The sequence below is a fragment of the Taudactylus pleione genome, unplaced genomic scaffold, assembly GCF_031769625.1.
Source record: "Taudactylus pleione unplaced genomic scaffold, aTauple2 ptg000017l, whole genome shotgun sequence".
In the NCBI taxonomy this organism is placed as follows: domain Eukaryota; kingdom Metazoa; phylum Chordata; class Amphibia; order Anura; family Myobatrachidae; genus Taudactylus; species Taudactylus pleione.
In genome coordinates this window covers 17,844,488-17,864,897 of record NW_028284419.1, presented here as the reverse complement: position 1 = coordinate 17,864,897, position 20,410 = coordinate 17,844,488, and the positions used below count along the sequence as shown (strand labels likewise).

The following is a 20,410-nucleotide window of genomic DNA, read 5'->3' as shown; positions in this document are numbered from 1 at the left end:
TATCTAAACTTAGAATCTCAGAAATATACAGTATGTTACCACAGGCACTCTTGGCAGTCCAGCAGCCCAACAGTAATGAATATTCATACACAGTCTGTATGCTCATTAGAAGATATTTATATTCAAGAGAAGAGGATATATAAATGAGTGCAGACCGTTCACTTCACCTACACAGCTGAGACAGCCATTTTATGGCTGGAGCCAATACCCAGCCTATCATCTGCTTAGGAACACTGCTCAAACATTAGGCATAATGTTGTATATCAGTATAGACAACAAAATGGCTGCCTCCACACTTGTAGACAACAGTTTCATTATTTGTACTCGTGCATATAGGTGTCATGCTTACCACAATGCTATAGACCGAGTGGACAATTCTTCAGTCAGGGGGTCTGCATCTTTTATACAATTTCAGTCTCTTCATTTCTGCATTTGCTTTCATTCTGGAGCAAAACCCTGCGCCATCTTACTCCTGTGGAAAACGCACACACAGGCATTCATAGGCTTGTGAAAGTGCAGCAATTCAGAAGGAGGGAAAGGATGAAGAATCTTTATAACACCACCTCAGCAAAAAGTGCTTTATGTTTTCTCTATGCTCTGTACATGTAGAGAAGCAAAGCCACAAAAGTTTCCTGTTTCACAATATGCTGATGAGAATTTTATTGACCACTTTCATCAGCGGTCACAGCCAATAGGAAATTTTTACTGAAATAGAACTGTTATTCTGTTAAAATCAATAATGTGATGATATTACATGCTGCCAGACAGGTCTAAAGAGAGGACATCAAAACTCACCCCACTTTAGCATTGTTAATAAGCACACAAAACTGCCCATTCAATCTTACTGGCTAGTCTACCAGTTTGGAAGTTATGCATATATATATATTATATATATATATATATGTATTTGAGGCAGAATACCAATATTGTATTTATGTTGTGAATGTGTCTGCTGATCCCTCCTTATATTAGAAAACTATGGAAGAAACATGCTAAATGGAAGGAACATGCTAACTGTCAGATTGGGTGCACAGTAGTAGCGTACCAAGGGGGGTGGGGGATTTGCAATTAGGGGCAACCTGCTGAAAAATTGTACAAAAAGGCACCTATGTATTGCCGGGTCTAGGCCAGCCCTGACACTGCAGGCGTGTTGTGCCTGCCCATCACAATGGATCATGCTGCCTGCCAGGCTGCGGCAATCTCCAATCTATGTCCCATAGTTTTCTATTTGCTGTGCTGCACTGTACAGCTTTTGTCGTGAAGCCATCACATCACCCTGCCAAAAGGGAAAAGGAGCTGCAGGCAGTCTAACAAAAAAGGTACGTTAGAAAGGTCTGGGGAAAGGGAGATACAAGGCTGGAGGTGACACAGGGGCACGAGACTGGAAGTGACACTGGGGAGACAAGGTTGAAAGTTGCACAGGTGTCACAAGGTTGGAAATGATACAGGGGTAAGAGGCTGGAAGCGACACAGGGGTCACGATTCTGGAAGCGACACGGGTCACGAGACTGGAAGATACAGGGGGCACAATGCTGGTAGTGACATAGTGGGCACAAGGCTGGAGAAGCGAGGGGGAGTGAGATTATTCACAATTAGCAGGCTTAGAAGAGAAGGTTGGGGCACAGAGATCTTCAGTAAGACACCAATTCGAAAGAAACATAAAACTGATACAAATGGTATTATCATATAAATGAATACAGTTTAATAATAAAAATGTTTTGACCAGGGAAGTTCACATTTTTCCCTGTCCCAAAACTTCTACTGCTATGTATTGTCTGGTTGATCCTCTGATGTATGATGATGACGTTGGTTACATTCTTACACAGGCATCTTTCAGACCATATGGTCTTACACATGAATAGTGAATATTGGGCCTGATTCAGACCCACTCGCGAGCGGCTGTCCGCTCGCAAGTGGGTCGATGTTCTGGACTGAGCATGCGCACGACGGAGGGAGCTCCGTTGTGCGCATGCGCCAGACGCGACGAGCGAAGGAAAGTCCTTCGCTCGTTGTGTCCGATCAAAGGGGGCGTGCTGTCAATGTTGATTGACAGCACGCCCCCTTTGGTAGGCGTGCCGGGGGCGTGCCTCCCTGACGGGGGCATTCCCACGGGAACGCCTCCCGTCAGAAGCTGGCCCACTGACATCACTAGTGATGTCAGTGGGAGTGATTTTGGCTCTGATAGAGCCAAAATCACTCCGGAGCTTGCGGTTGAAAACCTCAACCGCAGGCTCCGGCTCGCAAATTCGATGGTCGCGATGGTCTCGACCATCGCGGCCATCAAAATGCACGCTCGTATAGCCTGTGGGTGGTAACCCACAGCTATACGAGCGTTCAGAAGGACGCTCCATTTTCATGGAGGCCGGCCCTCATTCAGAGCGTGCGCTTTGCTCAGAGCGTACGGCTCTGAATGAGGGCCATTGACTGAAGACACTGTTTACCCAGTTCTTCTGAGGTTCCCCATTTCAGAGAAACCACCATTATAGGTTAGGTGGTGAATTATTTAGTACACACAAGAAACCGTAATGTGTTTTGTTTTTTTGTTAAATCTTTTTTTTTTAACCACTTAACTGGCATGGTTAACGGTAGCCAGAAGTGCTTCCTCTGGCAAGGTCACATCACATGTGACAACTCCAGCCGCTCTGCCCCCCGGCTAATGCATAGGAGATTTGTTCTGCACAAGTGCGAGAAAGGGGACATAGTTCCCCTCCAAGCACTGGTATGGTGATCTCTGCGTATGCAGAGGTCAACTGCAGCAGGGGGAACTGATGATCAATCACCCCTGCACCAAGCTCCGCTGCACTCTGCATCAAGAAGGTGAGGGGGTGTGGCTAGGCATGGGGGGGGGCATGGGGAGACCATCTATTGGTACTAAGGGGGGTTATGATGAATGTTAAAATATTTTTTTGTCTTGGGGGTGAAATATAAATATATATAAAAAACTATGACTACATATATAGTGACACATGGGGAGGGGGGTGCTAAACTGGGGACCCATTGTCCCTGGGGTAAGGATGGGGCTCTGCCAGCGGACCTATTACCACTAGGGGGGTGGGGGTTTATGTTGCTGGTGATTTTTTGACACTGTTGGGGGGGGCTATTGTTCATGGTTGGGTTCTGTGGACACATGAGTTGAGGGGGGATGCAAAATGCCCCCTAGGTATATATTTTTTAAAGATAAAATATTTAAATATGTTTCTACATTTAAAAACAAACAAAAAAAATCTTACAATTTATGTGCGGTTTTCAAAAAACAAATTAATCAGTTAAGTGTTTAATGGGGGGCTCTAAAGGGACTTTTTGCCCTGGGCACCACTTGGTCTAGAACTGGCCATGCTAAGCCAAAATTTACTGTTCGTGCTTGTGCCTGGCTGAGCTGCAGCTCTTGTTTTTAATTGGTCCAAGTGGAAGACCAGAAGACACTGACTTGCGGCTCTGTGCCGCCAGCCACTGACCTGCACCTATATTTCCATCTTCACCCCCCTCCCAGTCCCGATCGCAGTGGAGTCTGCACACACACGCACTGCGATGCATACGCATAACACAACAATTGGCCGATTGCGTGCGTAATCGCAGTTGCGATCGCTAACGAATCAGGCTCTGAGACGGTATTGCTCACGCTGTGCTTACATGCATCAGTCCAACTGCAAAGTACCCCTGGAGACTAATGTAAAATGTTAGCAACTATAAATCTGCATATTTGGGTTCTATTGTCAGTGGCTGGCGCAGATATACTTAAAGAAATCCTGAACACCAGGATCTGTTACATGAGCCCACATCAGTACACTTTGGAATAAACAATAATCAAGTCCAAAGAAAAGATTTTGTTGATTACTTTCTGAAGACAGACTGCGACTAATAACTTCTGCATTATCAACATTCAGCCAAAAAGATGCTGCTCTGTTCTCCTGGATAATATCACAGATACATTTCAGATTTCTGCAGGCCAAGATGCTCTGGGAAAAGCTGAAGCATGGAAAGAACTAACATGATCCCACGGGAAGAAAAGACGATGAATGTTTTGTTTGTGAAAAACAAATGTTTAGTATGAAATTGCAGCAGCCCAATGCGGAGACAAGTGGTTATGTACTAGTACATGTTGCATGTTTACTATAAATCAATTAAGAAACAGGCAACAACATTTCAGCTGCCTTATAGTCACATATTAGTGAAATACTTTGGCAATGTATCAATTTTAATAATATTTTACCCCAAACCGAATCACAGTTTTTAGTGGAATTATCCTTCTTCGGACAATAGGCATTCCAGTATTTATATACCTGATAACAGGCAATACTATACAGCCCAAAATGTTATTCCACAATTTTTGAAGTAACCATAAAACAAATATGGGATAATAGCCTAATATCTGTGCCCACCATCTGTCCGGGATGTAATCGGCATCCCGGTTGTCAGTATGCCGGTGGTCAAAATCCTGGCATCGGAATCCCGGCAGTGTTCTCCCAAGGCTGTTTTCTGCGGGCGCATCGCCCGGCAGAAACAGCCTGCCGCCCGGCACTTTTCCCCGCCGACGCCGCTGTGGAACGCTGGCCTCTGAAGTGACCGGAGGCTAAAGAAGCGTCCGATCGCTTCAGAGACCAGCATTCCCAGTGATGCACTGCGCGGGTGGCGAACGTCACCCGCGACGTGAGGAGCCTGCCCCGCACGCCTGCTGAATCTAGTTAGATCCAGTCAGCGTGAGGCAGCGGCCAGCAAGTAAAGGTAAGTGCTGGGCTGGGGCCAGGACCAGTCTGGGGGCACTATTTAAGTCTGGGGGCACTGCATAAGGGGCACTATTAAACCTGGGGGCACTGCATAAGGGGCCAGCCTGGGGGCACTGCATAAGGGACACTATTTAAGCCTGGGGGCACTGCATAAGGGGCCAGTCTGGGGGCACTATTTAAGCCTGGGGGTACTACATAAGGGACCAGTCTGGGGGAACTACATAGGGGCACTACTTCAGCCAGGGGGCAATGCATAAGGGCAAAGTTAAACTACAGGGGGCAATGCATAAAGGGGAAAACTACAGGGGGCACTGTATAATGGGCACTTTTGACTGAGAGCCAGTGGGGGAGCAGCCTGAGACCTGTCGGGCTGGATTGGTAAGGGAGATACCCCTTTTCCCGGCACGCGCATAATTGCAAAGGCCCCCACCTGGCTACTTTTGGATGCCACCCGGCTGGAAAGAATTTCTGGGGAGAACACTGCCCGGTTAGGATACTTACGAAATTCTGTTGAGATTCTGATTGTTGGAATGCCACTGTTGGTATTCTGACCGCCGGCATCCCGTTCCCAACCCATCTTCCCATAGCCAAGGACTAGCACAGTGCCTGTATTCACACACTACACAGAGCCAGGAACTAGCCAGCATTCATAAACTAGGTAGAGCCAGCAGCTAGCACAGTGCCAGCATTCACAAACTGCACAGAGGCAGGAGCTAGCACAGTGAAAGTATTCACACACTGCACAGAGGCAGGAGCTAGCACAGTGTCTGTATTCACAAACTGCAGAGAGGCAGGAGCTAGCACAGTTTCTGTATTCACGCACTGCACAGAGGCAGCAGCTAGAACAGTGTCTATATTCACAACTGCACAGAGGCAAGAGCTAGCACAGTGAAAGTATTCACACACTGCACAGGGGCAGAAGCTAGCACAGTCTCTGTATTCACAAACTGCAGAGAGACAGGAGCTAGCACAGCGGCTGTATTCGCACACTACACAGAGGCAGGAGCTAAAACAGTGTCTATATTAACAAACTGCACAGAGACAGAGGTAGCACAGTGCCAGTATTCACACACTGCAAAGTGCACAGAGACAGGACAGTGCCTATACTCTCAAGCTGCAGAGCCAGGAACTAGCACAGTGCCTCCATTCAACAACTGTCCAGAGCCAAAAGCCAGGAAGTAGCACAGTGTCTATAATCACCAACTGCACAGTACCTATAATCGTCAAACTTCCTAGAGCCAGACACTGGTGTTCCACTTGTATTCATCACTACCTGAAGCAAAGACTTAGCACAGTGCATATATTCAGGGATCTCCCCCCTGCAGCTCCCAGTGGGGTAGATGTATCAATCCTTCTAAAGAGTAAGTGGCAAAGTAGAGAAGTTGCCCAGAGCAACCAATCAGCTTCTACAGTACCTATAATTTTATAGAAAGTACTTCTACTCTCTTTAGAAGGCTTGATACATTTCTAGTGTGTTGTTGCCGATGTAACTCTAGTAACCCTTCAAATGGCAAGATGATGCAAGAAGCAATAACACCCCGCCAGGGGCTAGAGGAAGCATTTAAAAGGAAAAAAAAATGGATCTCTACACAAGCCGGAGACGGGCAACCTGGAACCAACTGGGTCCTAGGCAGACTCTGTCCCGTCTTGTGAGTAATATGGCCCTGTCTATTAGTAACATATTACATTAACTATATCAAAAATACTTATTCAGCATTACACAGGAACTCTGCATTACTAGACATTAATGATAACTTTCTGCCAGGAAAGGTATTAGCAGACAATATTGTTAGGATACAAAAGTTCACCATTGAAGTACTTAAGAACTAGAAAACCTAACATGTAAATGTTCATATATCAAGCATTAACAGATCGTAAAAAAAACGTTAAAAAGTTGAATTACTTCCATCCCACTGCTGTAAGACACTTACAAGTGATGCTGATATAGGGCTTTATTAGAGATTCACACAAACCTTATGGTTTGCATACATCTCTGCTGGTGGGGGACAATGCATGCACTATTCTGTGCATGTGCAGAATGGGTCCTGCGTCGTCACATGCAGTGCCCCCTGATTGACAGACTGTAGCTGTTTTAGGTGACACTGCCTGCGTTTCCAGAAATCGGGGGGTGTGACAAGTCCATTTTCTGGGAGTGTTGAGGCCTGTGTCTGCATTGTCCGCTAGCGATGATCACAATGTTGATACGATACTGTATCTTTTTATTATTATCATCCTTTATTTATATGGTGCCACAAGTGTTCCGCAGCGCCTTACAAAGTACATAAACAAATAATTTGACAAGCGACTTGCAGTACAATACAATATAGGACAAGGACATGGATAATATACATTGCTACATTAGTGGCCATAACACCTAGATATGCAACAGAGCATAAGCAACCAAGTGTTAGGTGCCCTGGTGGGGGGTAAGAAATAGATGATAGTAAAGTAAGGAGAAGCACAAGAGGGGAGAGGGCCCTGCTCATAAGAGCTTAAATTCTAAATACAGTTCTATGGTAGCCCTAAATACTGCAATATATCTGCATGTAAAGGCTTCCAAATAGAGAAGCGGATAGCATTTATGTTTTCACATGGGCGTCATATAAGCGTACTTGCTGACATACTGCACATTTACATATTTCAGGTTTGTTGATAACATTCTCAAAAAAAGCAGAAAAGCAGAAATGCATTATCTAGAACAGTACTAGACAGAGTTCTTCTTTTTGAGTACCAGATGTTCAACATTACAACAGTGAATATAAATGTGAATAAAGAAACAGCACACAACCACAATACAGCCAAAACACAAACTATCAAAGTGTCACCTTAATTGTGAAACAATATGATAGATAAGTTACATTTGGCTCTGTGTAGATAATTCACGGTTACAATCTGTCCTCTTCAACTGATTGTTCTTCATTGATCGCTTGGAAAAAGATATTCATTTATCGAAATGTATCAGCAGGGTGAGGAGGTAAATCATGACAGACCAACCAGGACCGATCATCAAAGAAGGAGGTGATTCCAGTCTGCTCAGGAGCCCGGGAATACTGGATGATTGTGATACGCTATTTAACTTTCTGGGACAGAGCTTGACATATATACATCAGCGTAAATATCCAAGTGTGCCTCCTCTACATGGTTTTTAGTATTGTTATTGTACGTACAACTTTATTACATTTGTGAATATAATTTCTGACAGTCTTATGCAAGGAGCCGCTTCCTTTCTTGTTGCATATACAGTATAATCAATGGGGAATGGAGAAAGTCAGGAAGAGCGGTTTGACATTTTAAAGCCCATAAATCATCATGGACAAACACTTTTTCTCATCTAACAAAAAAGGAAATCACATTTTCTTTTTTTACGTACTACTTGGGATGTAATATTGAACCATACATGCCTACCCTCCCGGTTTTCACGGGAGGCTCATGATTTTTGGGTAACCCCCCGCACCCCCGGATGGGCAGGCACTTCTCCCGCATTCTGCCCACTTCCTAGTGAAGCGGGCAGAATGGGGAGAATTTCCGCAGCGATCGCAGGTCTCCGTGCAGGGACGGGGCTTAATGACGCGATTCTCCATGATTCACATAATTTCGCCCTGCATCCTATTTAAATTTGATACAATCGCGGCACTTTGCCATGAGGGGGCGGGGCTTAATAACGCAAATCATCAGGCCCCGCCCCCCATCGCCACCCTCCTGCTTGGTTAACCGGGCATCTCCCGGGAACAGAAATGTAAAAGTAAGCAAGTATGTATTGAACCCTAACATTGCTACTATATGCTGCCGTTTTTGCTTGTGTCTTATTTTATGAATTAACTGAAGGAAAATCATAAAAAACAATTAAACAAGAGCTTCTCCTACACAATACTTTGAATCACATATGAAATACAAACATACAACTTCACTGAAAAAAAAAATATCTTCCAATCAGTATTTTACCTGAGAACCACTTTGTTACATTCAGATTTCTATTTCTATTTTTTTAATGTATTTTTATATTATCATATATTTTTATATATTTTTTTTATTTTTCTATTTTTATTGTTTACATTTCTTATAATTTTTTACATTTATTGGGTACACACGTTTTGCTTTGGTTTGTTTTATTAAAGTCAGCAGACACGGAAGGGTAGAGGGCCTGATTCAGAGCCGCTCGTAAGCGGCAGTACGCTCGTTCCGAGTGATGTTCGCACTTCTGCGCATGCGTACGGTTTACAATACGCATGCGCGAACCATTCAGTGCGGCCGAAAATCGTTTGTTCGCTATATAGCGAATGCCTGCTACTTTGAGTGACAGGATGAGGCGTATGTGGGTGGTAACAGGGGAAGGTGCTTGAAAACGGGGAGTGGAATTAAGAATGCAGGCATGCTTAAAGGTCAAAACGGGCGTTTTATAGGTGTGCATAATTAAAACAGCAGCGTCACTGACCACGTCACCTGGTTGTTTTATAGTCAAAACTGCTCGCAATATAGTGGTAGGAGAAACCAACCACAAGAATAGCGAGCAGTTCATACGCTGATCGATGTACTCGATTAATGTAATAAATAGCGGACATGACGTATGATGCGAGCGGCCAGGGGGCGTATTTTTCAAATAAACGTCAGCAAGTTTTGTTTGCTCGTTCAGACATGGAGGCGTCAACAGACCGCAAAGAGCGAACGGTTCATTTGAATAGCGACCCCCTTTTTCTGAACGAGCGAGCGCTAATTGCGTCCGGCTCTGAATCAGGCCCAGAGTCCTTTTAAAGTAATTTTATTAATAAAGTGACTAGTTCACCTAATGAATTAGCCACCAGCTGTGGTTTTAACCCCGTTAGCCAATCAGAACAGATCTAAGGCTATTAATAGAAAGAGCTACTAACAATTCGGCTTCCTTGACAAAGGGCCTGATTCAGACCCACTCGCGAGCGGCTGTCCGCTCGCAAGTGGTTCGATGGTCTGCACTGAGCATGCGCACGACGAAGGGAGCTCCGTCGTGCGCATGCGCCAGACACGACGAGCGAAGGACTTTCCTTCGCTCGTTGTGTCCGATCAAAGGGGGCGTGCTGTCAATGTTGATTGACAGCACGCCCCCTTTGGTGGGCGTGCCGGGGGCGTGCCTCCCTGACGGGGGCGTTCCCACGGGAACGCCTCCCGTCAGAAGCCGGCCCACTGACATCACTAGTGATGTCAGTGGGAGTGATTTTGGCTCTGATAGAGCCAAAATCACTCCGGAGCTTGCGGTTGAAAACCTCAACCGCAGGCTCCGGCTCGCAATTTCGATGGTCGCGATGGTCACGACCATCGCGGCCATCAAAATGCACGCTCGTATAGCCTGTGGGTGGTGACCCACAGCTATACGAGCGTCCAGGAGGACGCTCCATGAAAATGGAGCCCGGCCCTCATGCAGAGCGTGCGCTCTGCTCAGAGCGTACGGCTCTGAATGAGGGCCAAAGTCCAGCATATGGATGAAAAGCATTGGAGCCTAAACAACTTACCCACCGACGACTCTGAATGAATAGATCTACAAGCCAAAGAAACCGCCGGAGGTAAATTCAAACTTACCAGGAGCACGTCGCAACCCCCGCACCAAAGATGGAATACAGCGCTAGAATCCATCGACTGCAGAGCGCCGACGAGTGAGTATTAAAACCACCGCTGCCAGAGGGAGGTCCAGGCAAGCAACTCCAAGCACAAAACGTCCGACAAGGATCAGGGTAAGATAAGGAGAGTCACCAGCAGCACTGCACCTTGGCAGCGGGCACCTAAACTACCCGCAAAAGAGCTTAAACATTTTACCAACATTTTATCTTTTCACTGCTGATTCAATTAAAAACTTTTCAAGTTTATACATTTACTTATTTTATTTGCACACTCTTTAGGTCAATTGACAACCTTTTTATTATGTATGTATTTTCTCCAAGTGGTCTCAGGTTGAAACTCACATATTTGCATTTTATATTATATATATATATAACACACACACACACACACACACACACACGGACACACACACGGACACACACACGGACATTGACACAACTTCCATATTTTGGCCTCTATTCACCACCACAATGGCTTTGAAATGAAACAAACAAGATGTGCTTTAACTGCAGACTTTCAGATTTCATTTGTGGGTAATTACATCCAAATCAGGTGAACGGTGTAGGAATTACAACGGTTTCTATATGTGCCTCCCATTTTTTAAGGGGCCAAAAGTAATCGGACAAACTAAACAATCCTAAATCTAACTTTCACTTTTTAATACTTTGTTGCAAATCCTTTGCAGGCAATTACAGCCTGAAGTCTGGAATGCATAGACATCACCAGATGCTGGGTTTCATCCCTGGTGATGCTCTGCCAGGCCTCTACTGCAAATGTCTTCAGTTCCTGCTTGTTCTTGGGGCATTTTCCCTTCAGTTTTGTCTTCATCAAGTGAAATGCATGTTCAATCGAATTCAGGTCAGGGGATTGACTTGGCCATTGCATAACATTCCACTTTTTAGCTTTTAAAAAACTATTTGGTTGCTTTTGCAGTATGCTTCGGGTCATTGTCCATCTGCACTGTGAAGCGCCGTCCAATGAGTTCTGAAGCATTTGCCTGAATAAGAGCATATAATATTGCCCGAAACATTTCAAAATTAATTCTGCTGCTTTTGTCAGCAGTCACATCATCAATAAATACAAGGGAACCAGTTCCATTGGCAACCATATATGCCCACGCCATGACACTACCACCACGCTTCACTGATGAGGTGGTATGTTTTGGATCATGATCAGTTCTTTTCCTTCTCCATACTCTTCTCTTCCCATCACTCTGGTACAAGTTGATCTTTGTCTCATCTGTCCATAGGATGTTGTTCCAGAACTGTAATGGCTTTTTTAGATGTTGTTTGGCAAACTCTAATCTGGTCTTCCTGTTTTTGAGGCTCCTCAATGGTTTACATCTTGTGGTGAACCCTCTATATTCACTCTTGTGAAGTCTTCTTTTGATTGTTGACTTTGACACATATACACCTACCTCCTGGAGTGTTCTTGATTTGGCCAACTGTTGTGAAGGGGTTTTTCTTCACCAGGGAAATAATTCTTCTGTCATCCACCACAGTTGTCTTCCGGGTCTTTTGGTGTTGCTGAGCTCTCCGGTGCGTTCTTTCTTTTTAAGAATGTTCCAAACAGTTGATTTGGCCACACCTAATGTTTTTGCTATCTCTCTGATGGGTTTGTTTTGATTTTTCAGCCAAATGATGGCTTGCTTCACTGATAGTGACAGCTCTTTGGATCTCATATTGAGAGTTGACAGCAACTGATTCCAAATGCAAATGTCACACCTAGAATCAACTCCAGACCTATTACCTGCTTAATTGATAATGAAATAACGAGAGAATAGCCCACACCTGTCCATGAAATAGCTTTTGAGTTGATAGTGCCATTACTTTTAGCCCCTTAAAAAGTGGGAGGCACATATAGAAACCGTTGTAATTCCTACACCGTTCACCTGATTTGGATGTAATTACCCTCAAATTAAATCTGAAAATCTGCAGTTACAGAACATCTTGTTTGTTTCATTTCAAAGCCATTGTGGTGGTGAATAGAGGCCAAAATATGAAAATTCTGTCAATGTCCCAATATTTATGCACCTGACTGTATATATATATATATATATATATATATATAATATATAATATATATATATATATATATAGTGGCAGTGTCACCAGAGATGGTGTTGGTGAGCGGCAGATTCTGTGTAGGGTTGGAGAGATCCTCCCACACAGGGTGTTAATACTGAGTTGTGATACACCAGTGTGTGCCTTGTGACGAGAGCTCAGGTGTGGGCTGATGAGGAGGCAGACCAGTCAGGCTGCTGTTGGAAGCAGTCTACGTGGGACTGTGGGCCTGATTCAGAGCCGGACGCTCTGACCAGAGCGCTCGCTCTGAATCAGGGCCCTCCTATCTAAAAATGGAGTGGCCTCCTGGCCACTCGCATAGCTGTGGGTGACCACCCACAGCTTATGCGAGTGGCCAAAAAGATGGTCGTGATGGTCAAGACCATCGCGACCATCGGGCTTGCGACGAGACCCTCGCTGCCTCAAGCCCAGGAGTGCTTTTGGCTCTATCAGAGGCAAAAGCACTCCCACTGACATCACTAGTGATGTCAGTGGGGCCGGCTCCAGACAGAAGGCGTTCCCATGGGAACGTCTCCGTCTGGGCAGCAACGCCCCCGGCACGCTCACCAAAGGGGGCATGCTATCAGTCACCATCGACAGCACGCCCCCTTTGGTGCGAGACCCATAGCGACAGCTTGGCTGTCGCTATGCGGGTCTTGCGCATGCGCACGACGGAGCTCCCTCCGTCGTGCGCATGCGCATTAGGGCACCATCAACCCGCTTGCGAGCGCTCAGCGCTCGCGAGCGGGTCTGAATTAGGCCATGTGGCAGCCAGAGAGCCCAGTGAAGCTAAGTGAGCCATTAGGGGCCAGGAGGCCTGTGTCTCAACCTTGCAGGAGGCAAGGAGGGACCATAAAACCTCTCAGACTGTGTGACATTGAAGCAGCTGGGCTGCAGGCTGAGGAAGTAAGGGCCTACTGTATACCTGGAGGATACAGGGAAGGCCACAAAGACTGATGGTGTTTGTATAGCTGTTCAAGCCAAGCCAGGCTGCAGAGAAGCAGGCAGAGACTTTATTGGCAGACTAGCTGCACCTTGATAGAGAGTGTTCAAGAAGTGAGCTAGTGCCCTAAGAGAGGGCTAGGTTGTTTGTTATTTTCTATTTTTGTTTCCTGATTACCATGCTGAATTAAAGCACAATTTTCTTTATTTTACTGGAATGCCATGTGTGGACACTAATTCTGCAGCTAATCACTGCACCACTGACCCCAATCTAATGAGCTAATTACCTCAAGTTACCACAATATATATATATATAAATATATATATTCCTTATAAAATAATATATATTCTAGCGATTAAATACATTACCTAGGGCATGGCCCGACTATCTTCATGGCCGGACATGCTTAGCTACAGCTCCGACAAAAGCTGGCTGTAGAGGCTAGTTCTCGCCCACTAAATGTATCCTGCCCGGTTTGCCTGCTTGCCTGAGGGTGCCTGCTGTGTCCCTGCTCTGTCTCCAGGATTCACTGGGGTCCGGGTGTGCTCCGGCGATCTGCGGCCTACTCACCATCCTGAAGCCACGGCCTCGAGTTTGCAGCCCCATGCGCCGACCCCGTGATGTCATCACTACGGCTGCCGTTTGCTGCTCGCTCTAGGGGTGGCGCTTCCATCGGCCTATCCTCCTGCTGGCTGACCTGCTGGACCAGCTCTCCCTTCCCGGATCTAGGGAGCGGATTTGAGGACGCCTCCGCATCGGGGCCTACGCGACCTTCAGAAGCCGCGGCCTCTATTTCCACGCTATAGACGCGCCACATCCCGGATACATTGCAGCCGCTGCCGGACCCTGTCAGGGCACCTGCGATCCAGGACCTTCTGTGGCCCCGCAAAGAGCACTGGGGGTAGCCGCGGGTACCTGGGAGACACCTAAGAAAAGAGGTGTTTAGAGCCGTGAATCGCGGGAGGCGCCATATTGGACTCTCCTCCATACAGCACAGCTTCTGCTGCTGGTCTACCAGCCAAAAGGAGTCATTATGCAGGTGGTTGGAGCGCTGTTACACCTTACAGACCTCATCTCTATCATCACTACCTAACTCCCTGGGGTAAGAATTGGAAAGCACAATTTTCACCCAACCATATATCATTGGTAATAAATGCTATATTCACCATACCCGGCTTAACTCCAGTCACCCTATATATCCCTGCAGGAATATAGGTGCATGGCCAATTTAACCAGATATATTTTCTGCTCCGAAAAGATGCTGTACTATTACTAATACCATCCTTAACCTCCGTCGCCCACCTCTGATATTGAGCTGCGATACAGGCACCCACATTAGCTACATAATCGTTTGTTCTCAGTTCACATCATAATGGCACCTAAACGCCCGAAATCTTCATCGACCGTCCCACCGGTATCTTTCTTTAAATCATCTCCTTCCACTCAAAACGATAAAATAAGTCTGATGCATAATAAAAGCAGTAAACACCTATCAGCTGTAATTACCTCACCAGACGGTCAACCTCCAACCACGTCCCGTCATCTAGAAGTGGCAGATGACACCCCACTGACAATGGGCTCTATGAAAATGCTTCTGGCATCGTTTAAAGATGATATCACATCAGAATTTAAAGCAGCATTGCAGTCATGTCAGCAATTGGTGGACGAACTAGGGACACGCACAGATCACTTAGAGAACAAATTGGAGGAAGTTGTAAAGTCGCATAATGACCTGATCACTCTTCATAAGGAGCTACAGTCACAAGTTTCCTCCCTTAGGAATAAAACCGCAGACCTAGAGGATAGGTCCAGGCGAAACAATCTCAAGTTCCGTGGGATACCTGAAACAATCCAGAATTCGGAGTTGTCAAATTACGTCTCTGAAATATTTATGAAGCTTCTTCCGACTACACAGATCTCTGAATTTTTGCTGGACCGTATTCATAGATTACCTAAGGCTCGTAACGCTCCTACTGATGCTCCCAGGGATGTTCTGATGCGATAACACTATTTTCATATCAAAGAAGCGATCCTTCATGCAGCAAGGTCAGCAGATGGGGCCATTCTAGGGAAAATTCACATTTTTGGTGATCTCTCAGCAGCAACGCTTGCACTAAGAGGATCATTTCTTCCAGTTACAAGAGCACTACAAAAAGCATCCATCAACTATAGATGGGGTTTCCCCACTAAGTTGATAATAAACAGAAATTGCTCTACCACGATCATATCAGATCCGGCTGCTGGGATCCAACTCCTAGTGAAGTGGAATTTGGAAACCATTTCGCAGACAATTCAAAGCAATCTTCATATAAACCAGGACTGGTCATAATTGCTTTCCGATATATAGTATCCTTTCTCAGAATAATTTCTATGTATGGCGTTATTGGAATTAAGTGATTGTTCAATCTTAAGAAGTTTCTTATATGTGAATCCTTAATTTCGGTTTGATTAACATATACAGAGGTAGCTAATTATTGGCCTACTCAATAGATCGGCTATTTCTATTTGACTTGCAGTTCTGAATTTCCTGCTCGTGTGCCGCTAGTTCGGCAGCCCAGTTAATAGGTGTGTACGCATATCGATTTATTTGGGAATATTTCCCTAAGTTTTCTCTTTAATTGATGCATACCAGTTGATATATTCTTTTTTGTTCTCTGGACCTAATTAAGACCCGCTCGCGAGCACTGAGCACGATGTTGGCCCACGAGGCTACTCTGTCGTGCGCATGCGCAAGACCCGAATAACGACGGCCAAGCCGTCGTTATAGGTCTCGCACCAAAGGGGGCGTGCTGTCGATGGTGATTGACAGCACGCCCCCTTTGGTGGGCGTGCCGCGGGCGTGGTTGCCCAGACGGAGGCGTTCCCATGGGAACGCCTACCATCTGGGGCCGGCCCCACTGACATCACTAGTGATGTCAGTGGGAATGCTTTTGGCTCTGATAGAGCCAAAAGCACTCCAGAGCTTGCGGCAGCGAGATCCTACCACAAGGGTCTCGTCGCAAGCCCGATGGTCGCGATGGTCTTGACCATCGCGACCATCATTTTGGCCGCTCGCTATAGCTGTGGGTGGTCACCCACAGCTATGCGAGCGGCCAGGAGGCCGCTCCAAAAAGGAGAAGGGACGGCCCTGATTCAGAGCGAGCGCTCTGTCAGAGTGTCCGGCTCTGAATCAGGGCCTCTGTTCTCTATAATGAATGCTAATGTGTTAAAATAAGAATTGTATTGAGGTCTTGGGCGACGGGGGTTAAATGCCTCATTGGCCACCCACCCCAATGTACCGCCTAAGATGGTGGTCCCTGATAGTCCCTTCTACGAACAATTTTTTCTCCATTATTCCCCCTTCTATTCCCTATTTTTTTATTATTATACTAAACTAACAAATGTCAAGGTACTAAACTCAAATGTTAAACAGATATTGCTCCACATACAATACAATAGCATTGTTTTTTTATATCCAAATGGTTAAGATAATTTCTATTAATGTTAAGGGACTCAACTCCCCCAATAAAAGAAATCTGGCATTGAGACATTTTGCTAAATGCAAAGCTCAGATAATTGCTATACAAGAAACCCATTTCCAGAATTCTTCCCCACCTCAAATCTCTAATTTCGAATATCCTCTTTGTTACACATCCAACGGCCCATGTAAAAGAGCAGGAGTGGCGATTCTATATTCTAATGCATGTAACAAATAAAGGATCATGAAGGCCGCTGTAGGTAAAATAGACAATATTCCAGTGACGATTGCAACAATCTACGCTCCAAATATGAAACAAGTGCCTTTTATCAGGAAATTTTGCATCGTCCTCCAGTCATGTAAAAAAGGTATTTTACTACTATTAGGGGATTTCAATACAGTGCCTGACCCGTTTTGGGATAAATCCACATCCAGATCTAAGGTGGGTTCATGTCCCTCTTCGGATTGTTCTCAGGGCTTTAGACGAATTCTCAGTGAATATGAGTTTTATGATGTTTGGAGGGCGGGACATCCCGGGGAGAGGGACTACACCTTTTATTCCCAAATACACAAAACATATTCTCTTTTCAATTTAGCCATAACAAACAAATGGTCCCTACCATACATTAAACAATCTTTAATCCTAGAAGTTGCATGGTCGGATCATGCGGCTCTTTCTATAGATTGGGATATCACCAGATTAAGAACGCCCCCGGAACCTTGGCGTTTAAGAGAATATCTCCTAGAAAATCCGGAACCTAAACAAATAAATTCTAATGACCTCACCATGTATATAGAAACCAAAAAACCAGAAGATACCTCCTCGCTCACATTCTGGTGTTCTCTAAAAGCTGTTATAAGAGGATCAGCGATCCAGGCAGTGGCTCGTTTACATAAGGCAGCCGTTCTTCACCAAGTAGATATTGAATGTTGACTCGCAGACCTGGACTCTAAACATAAAATTAAACCAAATGGTGATACAGTATATAGAGAATTACTCAAGGTTATAACAGAATGGAACACTCTGGCTCTTAAAAAGGTGCACCAGACAATGTTCAAGCTACGTCAAAAGTACTATAATCAAGGAGACAGGCCTGGTCGTTTACTAGCACGGAAGTTGAGGGGGAAAAAAGCAAAAGAGAGCATTAGAACAATATCCAATATTAAAGGTATCAAAATTACAGACCCATATGATATAGCAGAATCCTTTGCGCAGTATTATTCTTCCCTGTATAATTTAAAAGATGACCCGTCGACGCCCCAACCTACGCCAGCGCAGATTGAGAGTTTTCTCTGTACCGTCGATCTTCCATCATTGGATGATGATACCTTGAGTTCTCTGGCTGATCCTTGGTCCGAGGAGGAAATCATATCAGTAATAGGCTCTCTCCCCTTAGACAAGGCGCCCGGACCGGACGTATATATAAATAAATTTTTTAAAAGCTTCCAAGACATACTGTCTCCTATTTTAGCACAAATGTTTAATGATATCTCATCAGGGGGCTCGTTTCCAGGAGAAATGCTAGAGGCGAGAATAGTAGCCTTTCCCAAACTAGGAAAGAACTTGACATCCATTACTAATTATAGGCCGATAGCCCTCCTAAATACGGATATAAAGATATTCGCCAAGCTCTTATCAAATAGACATCTTCCAGCGCTAATACACCAAGACCAGGTAGGATTTGTGATGGGAAGGCAAGGTCCTGACAAAACGAGAAAGGTGATTAATATTATTGAAGCATTCTCCAGTTCTGATCAACCCCTTCTCCTTCTATCATTAGACGCGGAAAAAGCGTTCGATAGATTAAACTGGAACTACTTAAGAGCAGTTTTGGAGAAATTTGGAATTAAGGGCAGTATCTTAACATCAATATTGGCATTATACTCTTCCCCTTCGGCCAGAGTTTTTGTCAATGGTATATTATATACTCCATTTTTTATCACAAATGGCACAAGACAGGGGTGCCCTCTTTCCCCACTGGTGTTTGCCCTGGCGATAGAGCCCCTAGCAGAGGCCATTAGAAAGGACCATAATATTTCGGGACCCTTACTTTTTGGTAAAGTGTATAAAAAAAGTCTGTTCGCGGATGACATTCTTTTTATCCTCACAGATCCGACCAACTCCCTATCTGTCCTACATAGCTTGATAGAGTCATTTTCGGATATCTCCTACTATAAATTGAACTGCTCCAAAACGGAGGCACTCCCTATTAACTTTTCCCAAAGTCTATTGACGTCCCTTAAAGCGATTTATTCATATGCTTGGCAAGATCACTCTATAAAATATTTGGGAATCCAGTTAACAGCTACTACTAACAGTCTAATTGCAGCTAATTATCTACCTCTGATTCGACAGTTGTCATTGTTATTAAATGATTGGATGATGTACAATGTGTCATGGATGGGCAGGCTTTCAGCCTTAAAGATGGTTGCACTGCCAAAAATATTGTATCTTTTTCGAACAATACCCATATTAATTCCAAACTATGGGCCTGATTCAGAGCCGTTCGCTATTTGCGGTCGTTCGTTCAAAAACAAGGGGTGGCTATTCAAATGATCCGTTCGCAAATTGCAGTCTGTTCACACCTCTAAGTCTGAACGAGCGAGCAAAACATACGCTCGTTTATTTGTTAAAAACGCCCCCTGGCCGCTCGCACCATACGTCATGTCCGCTATTTATTAGATTAATCGAGTACATCGACCAGCGTATGAACTGCTCGCTATTCTTGTGGTTGGTTTTTGCTACCACAATTTTGCGAACAGTTCTGGCTTAAAAAAAACCCAGTGACGTGGTCAATGACGCTGCTGTTTTAAATATGCACACCCATAAAACGCCCGTTTTGACCTTTAAGCACGCCTGCGTTCTGATTTCCACTCCCCGTTTTCAAGCACCTTCCCCTGTTACCACCCACAAACGCCTCATCCTGTCACTCAAATTATCAGGCATTCGCTATTTTGCGAGCACATGAATTTCGGCCGCACTGACTGGTTCGCGCATGCGTATAACGATCCGTACGCATGCGCAGATGTGCGAACATCGCTCGGAACGAGCGTACTGCCGCTAGCGAGTGGCTCTGAATGAGGGCCTATATCCATATCAGGATCCAAAAACTTTTTACTTCCTATATATGGAAGAGTAAGAAACCCAGATTGGCACGAAAACTATCCCTACCAAAATCAGAAGGTGGTCAGGGACTTCCAGATTTACATTGGTACCAAATAGCATCTTTGTTAGCACAATTAACTCCTTGGTTCTCAAAAGAAAAATTAAAGCCTTGGGTCCAGCTTGAATGTGATATGGTTTCACCCTTCCCGCTCACTGACTGTTTATGGTTGCCAACTCTGGTTAAAATCCCGTGGGTTGAAAGATCCACGGCGGTATCCACAACCAGAAAAGCCTGGTTGGAAATGGTTAAAGTGATATCAGATATTAATTTACCCTCATCCGGCTTTACTCTGGAAGGGTTGGCTACCCTTATACCTAATTTAAGTTTTGAGACTTGGAGAACACAGGGTATAGTCTCCCTTAAAGAAATTACAACTTCTGGCAATATCTTGCCATTTACTCAAATTAACACACAATTTAGTATGGAGTATAACCCCATTCCCTCATACTGTCCATGATCTTCCTAAACTC

The 20,410-nt window shown here is 45.0% G+C and overlaps 1 protein-coding gene across 5 annotated transcripts in view; it reads right to left on the bottom strand.

Annotated features, from left to right (window-relative positions):
- Positions 1-20,410, bottom strand: part of LRRC8B (leucine rich repeat containing 8 VRAC subunit B) — a 75,173-nt gene that overhangs the window by 8,163 nt on the left and 46,600 nt on the right. For 3 of the 5 annotated variants that reach the window (XM_088482215.1, XM_088482214.1, XM_088482217.1), the window contains one exon: positions 350-472. The exons of 1 other annotated variant lie outside the window; for it this stretch is intronic. The gene's annotated coding sequence lies outside the window, so the exon portion shown is untranslated. Of the gene's footprint in view, positions 1-349; positions 473-17,592; positions 17,681-20,410 lie in introns of those variants that run through there. One more of the 5 variants, XM_088482216.1, reaches the window with a different exon arrangement.